The sequence below is a fragment of the Onychostoma macrolepis genome, chromosome 10 (genome assembly GCF_012432095.1).
Source record: "Onychostoma macrolepis isolate SWU-2019 chromosome 10, ASM1243209v1, whole genome shotgun sequence".
In the NCBI taxonomy this organism is placed as follows: domain Eukaryota; kingdom Metazoa; phylum Chordata; class Actinopteri; order Cypriniformes; family Cyprinidae; genus Onychostoma; species Onychostoma macrolepis.
The window spans coordinates 4,836,692-4,848,743 of NC_081164.1; the positions used below are offsets into that span (position 1 = coordinate 4,836,692).

The 12,052-nt window shown below is 44.2% G+C and overlaps 1 protein-coding gene across 1 annotated transcript in view; it reads left to right on the plus strand.

The window, feature by feature from the left end:
• The first annotated feature begins 2,753 nt into the window (after positions 1-2,753).
• sh3bp2 (SH3-domain binding protein 2) overlaps positions 2,754-12,052 on the plus strand; it is a 30,775-nt gene continuing 21,476 nt past the window's right edge. Inside the window, exons 1-2 of the mRNA XM_058789402.1 lie at positions 2,754-2,820; positions 5,660-5,697. The gene's annotated coding sequence lies outside the window, so the exon portion shown is untranslated. The remainder of the gene's footprint in view (positions 2,821-5,659; positions 5,698-12,052) is intronic.

Below are 12,052 nucleotides of genomic sequence, written 5' to 3' on the forward strand. Positions count from 1 at the left end.
TCTCGTCCGAGGGTGATCTTTGGGATAAAATAGCCCCAACCCCCACCTCTGAGGCATCCACCTCCACAATGAACTGACGAGACGGGTCTGGTGTGGTTAAAATTGGAGCCGAAATAAAGCGACTCTTAAGACTTTCGAATGCAGTCTGAGCCTGCGACGACCAACTGTAACGTGTCCTAGTGGAGGTGAGATTCGTCAGAGGAAGGGCGACCTGACTAAAGTTCCGAATGAACCGCCTGTAAAAATTGGCAAACCCCAGAAATCGCTGGACCACCCTGCGACTATCTGGGGTGGGCCAATCAGCAACTGCTTTCACTTTGGCAGGATCCATACGGATACCCTCGGGAGACAGGATAAATCCCAGGAACGGAACCGACTGTGCGTGAAACTCGCACTTCTCCACCTTGGCAAATAAACGATTCTCAAGCAGCCGCTGAAGCACTCGCCTGACATGCTGGACATGATCGCGCTCGTTCTGGGAGAAGATCAGGATATCGTCGAGGTAAACAAAAACAAACCGGTCGACCATGTCTCTGAGCACGTCATTGACGAGTGCCTGGAAGACCGCCGGGGAGTTGGAAAGCCCAAACGGCATGACCAAATACTCAAAGTGCCCCGTAGGGGTGTTAAAGGCGGTCTTCCATTCGTCCCCCTCTCTAATCCGAACTAAGTGATAAGCGTTGCGGAGGTCCAACTTCGTGAAGATGGTTGCCCCTGCAAGAGCTCGGCGGATGACATCAATGGCAAAGGATAACGATTCTTCACCGTGATGTCATTCAACCCCAATAGTCTATGCAGGGGCGCAGCGAACCATCCTTCTTCCCCACGAAGAAGAACCCCGCCCCAGCCGGAGAGGAGGAGGGTCGAATAATGCCTGCTACCTGAGAATCGTGAATATATTTCTCCATGGCCTCCCTCTCAGGCCTGGACAGAGAGTAAAGGCGTCCCTTGGGCGGAGAAGCGCCAGGCAACAGGTCTATCGCACAGTCGTACGGGCGGTGCGGAGGCAGGGATGAAGCTCGGGACTTACTGAAAACCGCTCTCAAGTCATGGTAAGCCTCCGGTACATCCGCCAGGTTCACCGGCTCCTCCTGCAACCCAGAACAAGACATTATAGGAGAAAATGCAGCACCCAAACATTGAGCTAAACAAAAAGGGCTCCAAGCCAACACGGAGTTAAGAGCCCAGTCAATATGGGGGTTGTGCTTAACCAGCCAGGTGTGTCCCAAAACCACAGGAGCGGTGGGTGAATGGATGAGGAGGAAACGAATCTCCTCAACATGATTGCCGGAAAGTGTGAGTGTGACAAACTTAGTGGCATGAGTAATCCTGGTGAGAAGGGTGCCACAAAGTGTTCTAGCCGATATAGGCTCGGCCAGGGCAACAGATGGAAGTCCCAAGCGTGTGGCCAGCCCAGAATCCATGAAATCGCCCTCCGCTCCAGAGTCAATCAAAGTCAAAACCTGATGAACAACTCCATTGAACAGTAACGAGGCTTGGAACTCACAACGACCACCAGAGGGCAGTTGAGTACTAGTGACACTCACCGTTCGTGCTCCCTTGAGCGGTGGCGCCGCCTCACTGCCGGGCACGACGCTGCCACGTGACCTCCCTCCCCGCAGTAGAGGCACAGTTGGTTGTCCAGGCGATAACGCCGCTCTCTTAGGGTCAACCGTGCTCTCCCGACCTGCATTGGCTCCTCCTCGGAAACAACTAGATGCTGGGAGGCGCGTCACCGCCGCTCCTGACGCGGCTCTAGTGACGAGCTCAAGGTAAAACACGCTCCTCCGATGGCGAACGGAGGGAAATCCGGTTCTCCACTCGGATGGCGAGGTCGATGAGCTCATCCAGGCTCGAGGGTAATTCAAGGGAATAAATCTCATCCTTGATATGCTCGGCCAGACCGTGGAGAAAGTGATCCCAAAGAGCCTTGTCGTTCCAGCCACAGGACGCCGCGAGCGTCTGAAACTCGATCGAGTAACTGGAAACAGAACCTCTCTCTGCCGTAGCAGCGCCAGGGCTCGTGCCGCCTCAGTTCCTTGAACCGAGCGATCAAACACCTTGCGCAGCTCCCCCGAGAAACTCTCAAAGGAGGAACAGCAGCTCCGCTCGTTATCCCACATGGCCGTTTCCCATTCTCTCGCTTGCCCCACCAAGAGCGTGATGGTGAAAGCTACCTTAGACCGCTCCGTAGGAAAACAGGACGGCTGCAGCGAGAAAATCAGAGAGCATTGGGACAAAAAGGAGCGACATGTGTTAGGCTCACCCGAGTAAGGGGCAGGAGGATTGAGCCGTGGTTCAGCGCGACGGTTACTCGTTCCATCGGGATCAGGAGGAGGGGTTGCCGTAGGAGCAGCGGGAGGGCTGGTGTGCATCTGATCCAACCGTTCAACCAGCTGGTTGAGCTGGAGAGAGATCTCAGAGTAAGCGCGGCAGGAAGCCGCGATCTCCTCCTGATGACGACCCAGAAGAACGCCCTGCTGCATAAGGGCTCGGCGCAAATCATCCTCCTCTGCTGTGTCCATAATGTGGTTAGTAGATTCTGTGACGGCGCGAGGAGAACAGAGGACTCAAAGGCAGAGGATAGATTCGAGCACAAGGTTTATTTACCAAAGGTGAACAAAACAAATAAAACTGTAACAAAATTCAGCGAGCAAGTCTCTGGGGTAATCCAGCTACGGTCGGCAGTGAGATGCAGACCCAACGAGCGGATCACTGCCCAAGACCCAGCGCTCACACAGGGCCAACCACTAAAGAGTGGAGTGAGGCAGAGAGTGGCAGTCCTTCTCTCTATGCGTCCTGGGGTGCAACCAGACAGACGTGAGTGTACACCAAAACACAGAACACAAAACAATCTACTAACAACAGGAGCTAGTCAGAAGAGAAATATAAAGGAAAGGGTAATGAGCAACAGGTGGAATAGAAGCAGCTCGTGACAAGTGCAGCCCCACCGCCAGATCAGCGCTGATTGCACCTGTCACGAGCCGCTGAAAAGGACATGATCACACAGACAGCAGAGGGAGCCAGGGAGGCACCCTGGCCCGTGACAGATATATTACAGACGACTTTTTCACTTATGTAATTAATTGATGGATTCGTCTACATCTTGGATGGCCTGAGGGTGAGTAATTTTTCAGCAAATTTTTATTTTTGGGTGAGCTATTCCTTTAAAGCCCTGTAACGTGACCCAAATAATAAAAAAATATAAAAAACGCGAGTTACAAAAGAGGCATAATTAATTTGGCCATTACATGTATAGCGATTCCTCAAACTATCAGATTAATTTGTGAAGAACAGTAGTGCCGAATCACTGTCATAAAACAGAAACTCCACAAGAACCCTGCAGTTTAATTGGCCGAAATATCTGTGAAAGTAAATTTAATTTCAAACTGACATGTATGTCAAATTTTACATTAAAAATAAAACCAAAAAACCTTGTTCCACAATGAAAAAAGTATGTAATAATTCATGGATATTATAATACAATTATATAATTAAAATAATCATAAAAATAACTCATGCTTATGCATGACCTGACTTTTAATAATTGCCCCCTGACATAATATTTTGTTAAATCAACAGATGCTTTGGTGTGCTCTTGAGAAAAAGTTAAAAGTAGTTAATTAGTGTTTTAAGTATAGGAATCTCTGGCCCTTCTTAGGCTTTTTAATAGGATTGTATCTTTTATTTGATGCTATACTTGTCTTGAGAAGCGGCTATTTTTAAGTGGCGACCGTGGCAGGGGTTTCTGACATACTTTTTTCCCATTTCCTGTCAGAGACGTGAAGCCTGTAAAATGTCTGTTTGAGGGACTTTACAAGGGCTGGGGAGGGAGCAATAGAGCAGCGCTGTCGCTTTCTCACACAATTCAAAAATACTTTCTTACTTTTTAAGTATTGCCTTCTGGTGTAGCAATATCATCCATATTCTTGTGCCAAAGGAATTATTGTAATAAACAACATGCACATACAGTATCTCTGTTTGAAAGTGTATTGAGGAATCTCAGTGACCTGCATCAGCTGACATCAAAGAAATAAAAGGTGTCGATGTCTCAGCAAATTGCTGTTATTAGGGCCGTCCCGGGCCCTGTGGAATTAAGTGACAGTCCGGGCTGCAGTACACATGTTTTCCTTTAGTACTGGTGCAGTTAGGTAATAGTTATGTAGTGTGCCGCTATACCCACAGTGTTAAACAGAAACCTGAGGTAAAATTGTTTGTATAATGACAGATGCAGATGATAGGCTGTGTTTTTCTGTTATCAATGGTAAGCATGTGATGGGTTTCACCATTTTGATTGAAAGCAATGTATCAGAAAATATGCATTTTTATGGTAAAATGATGTACAAAATCACAAATTGTATTCATTTTTATTAGTTTGTTTGTTCATTTATTTATTAAACAGTTAGATTGCAATAATTAAAAAAATAATTATTTAAATACTGTTTTATGTATTTTATCTGCTCTATGTTGTTTTTGTTTTGTTTTGTTTTGCAGAACAAGCAATAAGGCATCTTTTTTTTTTTTTATTTGGCATGAACTAATTTCTTCTGTGGATTACTAAAAAATATTTATATATTCAAAAATGTATTTTATTTTATTTGTTTCTGTCCTTGCAAGTCAGTGAGGCCCAATTTTGTTTGGACTCAGCTGAGAAAATCATTCAACTTAAAGGAATAGTTAACCCAAAAATGACCCTAAGGCCACCCGTGATCACTTTACACCAGTGGATGCTCTGCAGTGAATGGGTGCCGTCAGAATGAGAGCCCAAACAGCTGATAAAAACATCACTGACTCAGGAATTGAGGAATCACTATACATGTAATGGTCAAATTAATTATGCCTCTTTTGTAACTCGCGTTTTTTATATTTGTTTATTATTTGGGTCACGTTACAGGGCTTTAAAGGAATAGCTCACCCAAAAATAAAAATTTGCTGAAAAATTACTCACCCTCAGGCCATCCAAGATGTAGACGAATCCATCAATTAATTACATAAGTGAAAAAGTTGTCTGTAATATATCCATCATTAAGGCGTTTAAACTTTAAACCGTCGCTTCTGTCCAAAATATATCCATAATCCATAATAATGCTTCCTCCAGTGAAAAAGTCCGTCGCCTGTTGTCCTCTCACATCAAAATCCCACCCATATATTTGTTTAGAGCTGTTCTGGACGGTTTTGGCTTGTAAACGGTGCTTGATCTGTGCATATTTCTCACATGATTCAGACGAGATGACTTTAGCCAGAAGTGAGAGTTTAAAGTTAAAATCCTTTTAATGATGGATTTGTTTCTTACAAACACACAGCTTTTGTCTTCATAAGACATTATGATGTACTGGAGTGGTGTGGATTATTGTGATGTTTTTATCAGCTGTTTGGACTCTCATTCTGACGGCACCCATTCACTGCAGAGCATCCATTGGTGAGCAAGTGATGCAATGCTACATTTCTCCAAATCTGATGAAGAAACAAACTCATCTACATCTTGGATGGCCTGAGAGGGAGTACATTTTCTACATATTTTCATTTTGGGGTAAACTATTATTTAAAACAAAAATAAGTAGTCATAGAAAAAAATGCAGTTACTGTAGTTAACTGAAACCAGTTAAGGAAGGTTAAGTGTGCTCAACACTCACACTTTTTTTTTTTTTTTTTTTTGCAGTATGTGTCTCCAGCAGCAGGTGGCGTCACAAGAACAAGGTATGTGATTCCTGTTGGTGGATTCCTTTTATTAGTGCTCTAAAGTACTGAGCTGGCCTGACATGTCTTGTGGTGCTTTGTTTTGACAGAGAAAAACTATACAATAATGCATCATTTTTTTGAGGGGGATATTGAGAAACAAACGTGTCTCAGGGCTTTCTCTTTATGCCAATAACTTCCAAAACAAATACAGTTTTATGGGAGCAGTTTATCTGAATGAAATGCAAATGTCTGTTTTATGTTTGCATACAGTTTTAACATAAATCCAGAATAAATCCCAAGCTTTCTCTCTTTTCAGATTATGGAGTTAAGTGATGAGAACTCATTAACTTATTCTTCTTCTTATTATTATTATTATTGACGCCATATTTGTCTGAGAAAGAATCAGGACTTTGAGTCATTGTACATATTTCCTTTGAATGGAAGGTAATAATAGAAACCACTCTCAGATGCGTGGGCTAAAGACATGCGTCAGTTGCACTCTGAGATGTGGGTTGACTTGCATCGGACACACTTTCACTTCCTCTACACCTCAGTATACAGTTGTTATTGAATCTCTTTCAAAACAATATAATGATACACCGTTATTCAGTACAAAGCAAATACACCAAAAACAAGATTAAACAGAAAAAGTTGATCTAGAACGAAGCTTCATCAAAACATGCATTTTATCAGATTCGTTTGAACGTTCCTCCTGAGGTAACTCAAAGGGCATGTGCTGCTACTTAACTACTTTTAATAGACAGTAATTAGCGGTTCTGCTTTCATGATCTACTTCAATGTACCGTTTGTTCATTATCTGCAGAAGTCAAGGGCTCCTGTGATGTGGCTTTTTTTTTTGGTAGGCCACACAAAGAAACCACTTTGCTATTTAACTGCTATTAGATCGGTATTTAACCGAACATATTCGATTAAGCAGGCAACAATAATGAGCGCAAACATGAAAAGGACTTGAATATACTGAGATAAATGCACAAATTTAGAATGAACTTGACAGTTTAGTACTGTACGTCTATCTATTTTTTAGCAAGACATGTGATACCATTCAAAAATTTGGGGTTCGAATTTTTATAGATGCATTTGTTCAGAAAGGATGCATTAAATTAAACAAAAATGAGAAAGTGAATTTTGCATTGTTACAGATTTATATTTAATACACATGTTGTTGTTTTAAACTTTCTAATAAATCCTGGGGGTATTTCTAAAGGATCATGTGACACTGAAAACAGGAGAAATGATGCTGAAAATTCAGCTTTGCATTATAGGAATTATTTGCATTTAAGACATATTCATATAGAAAACAGTTATTTTAAATGATATAATGACATTTAAATTAAATAATAATATTTAATTCAACTCTTTCAAAAGCATCCTACCAACCCCAATATATTCAGCAGTGGTAGTGTATTTTAAGAAAAGAGTATCACACAGGAAGTTGAATGAAGGTATCTGTCTAGGTTTTGTCCGGTTGCATGTGGAAATGAAAGCCATTTGCATTTAGTGAATGATGCAATGATCACACGTTTTGACTAGGTTCAATCAATCTTTCAATAACTAATCCACCAATTCTTGATTCTAGCAGACTCAGTTTAGATCAAGTGTCTTTCACTACTACTGTATGTACTACTGCTTTGTGTGCTGTATGCTGTTCTGTGTTATTTACAGTTAAAGGTGCAATAGGTGATTGTCTTCAGAAGCATTTTTTGTTATTCTGGTTGAAAGTCTCTTCACATCCCGACAGCAATCATTAAGTTAAGTGTTCTTAATGTATTTATCTGTATTTATATATTCTGTGGAAGGCGTAGGACCAAGAATTTCTGACCCAAGATGGCGGCGCGATCAGACGCGGCGGCTGCTCCAGGTCCCAAAGACGGTGCTTTTTTGTCTTTTAATGTCGTCTGTTCGTCTTCAAATAGTGTAAATTTACCGCTAGTTCATAAGGAAATCACTCCTAAACTCAAATATGTTCGCCAGAGACTTTTGGATATCGGCAACGCATACAAAGACCAACTCGCCGGCGGTTACTGAGAAGCTACGAGGCCTCTGTTTACTGCTGAAGCCGGACCTCGAGACCGCGGCCTCGCCTACTGTCGCTACCCGCACAAGGCGGCGCCGCAAGCGGTGTGAGAGAGGACGGAAGCGCGGTAAGCGCGGAGGTATCTGAGCTAGGCTGAGGGAAAACCCCACAAGACCGGCTCTTCCAACACTCATGCTCTCAAGCGTTCGCTCTCTGGAAAACAAACTGGACTTAATTCAACTCAGTCGATCTACACAGCATGAGACAAGGGATTGTTGTGTGTTTGTTCTCACTGAAACATGGCTGAACGACAACATCCCGGACTCCGCCATTCAGCTGCACGGACTAACTTGCTACCGCGGACAGAGATTCATCACTGTCTGGTAAGACTCGGCGGTGGCTTGTGTGTGTACGTCAACAAAGAATGGTGTAACAATGCTGGGGTAGTGACAAAACACTGTTCATCGCTGGTGGAGTTTATGTTTGTGAAGTGTCGACCGTTCTATCTGCCGCGGAGTTCACGGCCATTGTTATTGTCGCGGTATACATCCCACCGCGCAAACGCAGGACGCGCTCATGAGCTGTACAGCGCCATCAGCGAACAACAAACAAATAACCCCGACGGCTTTTTCATCATAGCCGGTGACTTCAACCACGCAAACCTAAAGACAGTTTTGCCAAAGTTCTACCAACATGTGAACTTTGCAACAAGGGGAAATAACACACTGGACTTTGTTTACACAACAGAAAAGAATGCTTACAAAGCCGAGCCCCGCCCCCACCTCGGGTACTCGGACCACATCTCTGTTATGCTAATCCCAGCATACAGACCACTTCTGAAACTGGCCAAACCGGTTCACAAACAGATCAAGGTATGGCCAGACAATGCCACCTCAGCACTGCAGGACTGCTTCCAGGACACAGACTGGAACATGTTTAAAGAGGCGGCCACCTACAACAACCACACAGACCTGCAGGAGTACACTGAAACTGTGACTGCTTACATCCAAAAGTGCACTGATGATGTGACAGTCACCAAGACCATCACCACACGCGCCAACCAGAAGCCATGGATGACAGCAGAGGTTCGTGGGCTGCTAAAGACCAGAGATGAAGCATTCAGATCAGGAGATAAAGCAGCCCTCAAAACAGCAAGAGCCAATCTGTCCCGCAGCATCAAAAATGCAAAACGGTCATATGCTCAAAAAATCAACAATCACTTCACAGACAGCAGTGACACACGGAGCCTGTGGCAAGCTATTCAGACCATCACAGACTACAAGCCCCCGCCACAGGCCTGTGATGATGACGACACATCCCTCCCAGATACACTCAACCACTTTTACTCACGGTTTGAAATGCTGAATGACACACCTGCACAAAAACTGCCCACACCTCCCAACGACCAGGCGCTCTGTCTGTCTCCAGCCGACGAAGGAAGTCCCTATCTAGGATCAACCCACGCAAGGCTGCGGGTCCCGACAACATACCTGGCCGTGTACTGAAAGACTGTGCTGCACAGCTGACAGATGTCCTAACAGATATCTTCAACACCTCGCTGAGCCAGGCAGTCGTCCCCACATGTCTCAAATCCACAACAATCATACCGGTACCAAAGAAATCACCTGTGTCCTGTCTAAATGACTACCGTCCCATAGCACTGACTCCAATCATAATGAAGTGCTTTGAGAGGTTAGTCATGCACAACATCAAATCCAGCCTCCCCAACACACTCGATCCGCTCCAGTTTGCATACCGTCCGAACCGCTCACGGACGATGCAATTTCCTCCACTCTCCACCTGGCTCTTACCCACCTAGAAAATAAAGACTCCTATGTTAGAATGCTGTTCATTGACTTCAGCTCAGCATTCAACACAATAATCCCACAACAGCTCATAAATAAACTCAACCTGCTGGGCCTTAACAATTCCCTCTGCAATTGGATCCTGGACTTTCTAACCGGAAGACCTCAGTCAGTCCGTGTCGGCCACAACACCTCGAGCACTACCACACTGAACACAGGTGCCCCACAAGGCTGTGTGCTCAGCCCACTGCTCTTCACGCTGCTGACCCACGACTGCACTGCCAAGTCCAGCTCCAACCACATCATCAAGTTCGCTGATGACACAACAGTGGTAGGCCTCATCAGCAACAACGATGAAACGCACTACAGAGAGGAAGTGGCACAGCTGGCTGAATGGTGTGGCACTAACAACCTGTCCCTCAATGTGAGTAAGACAAAGGAGGTTGTGATGGACTTCAGGAGAAACTCCGTGATCACCCCCACTGACCATCGACAGCTCGCCTGTGGAGAGAGTCAGCAGCACTAAATTCCTGGGGTGCACATCACAGAGGATCTCACCTGGACCACCAACACCATGTCACTCTCCAAGAAGGCACAACAGCGCCTACACTTCCTCCGCCGGCTGAAAAGAGCAAGTCTCCTCCACCCATCCTCACCACCTTCTACAGGGGCACCATTGAGAGTGTGCTGACCAGCTGCATCACTGTCTGGTACGGGAACTGTACTGCAGCAGACCGCAAGACCCTACAACGGACAGTGAACACCGCTGCAAGGATCATCGGTGCCCCTCTCCTCCATCCTGGATATTTTCCTCACACGATGCTCCAGCAAAGCCAATAGTATCGTGAAGGACTCCACACACCCCTCCCACAGTCTCTTCCAGCTCCTACCATCAGGGAGACGGTACCGGAGCATCAGAGCCCGCTCTGCCAGACTGCTCAACAGCTTTTTCCCACAGGCTGTGAGAGCCCTGAACTCAAATCACCCCGCCTCTCTGAACCCCATACAAACCCCTACCTCCTGTAACATGTAACGTGCAATTCAAGTGTGCTACACACAGGTGAGTGGGCCTGTACAAACCACCTGTAGTAGCACACTCTCCTCTATGCGCACTAGTCACTTTTCACACACACTGCTGTGTGTACACAAATCCCACAAAAAGAACTCCGTAATATACATATGTTTACATGCTCATGCACTACAAATCATCCTGCACTGTTCCCCAGCCAGCTGCTTGAACTCAATGTTTCTCCTTGCACATGTACAGTACTTATCTGAAGCATTCGTATAGTTTGTATAGTTTGTATTTTTTAGTTTGTATAGGTACTTTTTTATAGATAGTATATTTATATTTATAGTCAAAATCTATCAGTAGGATAGTTGTGTATAGGTTTATATTGTCTTACTCCATTGTTGTATGCCTGTATTTATGTAGCACCGTGGTCCTGTGAGGCACGACATTTCGTTCCACTGTATGCCCCCGCATGTAGCGGAATGACAATAAAGCTCAACTTGAACTTGAACTTGAACTTGAAGAAATGTTCGTCCAATCAAAATGCTCGGTCCGAGCGTTTTAATTGACTTTCCTACCTGCCTGTCAACGTATGTATTTGCATACCTCTGCTGCACACCCAGTTCGTGCAGACAGGATACGTCATCAGCACAATCACGTACGCTGTGCAGACAAGAGCGAGAATGGCAGACAAACATCAACAACCCGATCTTGCTTCCTGGTATTGTAGTTCTTTTGCTAACTGTACTATAAAGTTTTCTCAGCGGTGAATGACACATGATGTATTAGTAATGTTGTGGTAGTCTGGTCTGTGTGTGCGTATATGCGATCAGGGGGCGTGGCTTTGGATGGTGATTTGCAGGGAGGGTGGGACGTTCACTTTCAGTGCTATCAGGCTAAAGTTAGCATTTTCCAAGATCTCCTACTGCACCTTTAAGTGCTCACTGAAACATGCTTGCCAACCAAACCGTGAGCCTTTGGCATCTTCCTCTTTTAGTCCTGGAATTTTACACCTAGATTTAGAGATTACGTTGAGGCTTTAACATACTTATAATAATAAACATCTTACTTGGCAATCTCACAGTCACTATTAATCGTGTACAAAATAACCGCTACTACATTCCAGCTTACAAAATATATGTTCTAAGAATGTTTTGCTAACGTATTACCCATTAAGTTTCAGAATGCTATTTCTGAATTTTCTATGAAAATTAAAATTTACTTATTTTATTATTTTTTATTTAAAATGTTTATTTTTTCTTGGTTATATGAATGCTAAGAGAACGTTCCACTACGGAAACAAGTAGTAACTTTTTAAAAACGTTCAACAAATGAACATCTGACTAAAACATTTCAGAAAAAAGTGCCATGAGTGATGTTTAAATTATATTTTTAGAACGTTATTACAGCCTAAGACTAAAACTTTGAATGAACATTAAATGTTACTGGGAAAATGTTTGTTCGTAACGTTGAGAGAACCTTGCCAGAACGTTCCTTGTTAGCTGGGATGATATTAGTATG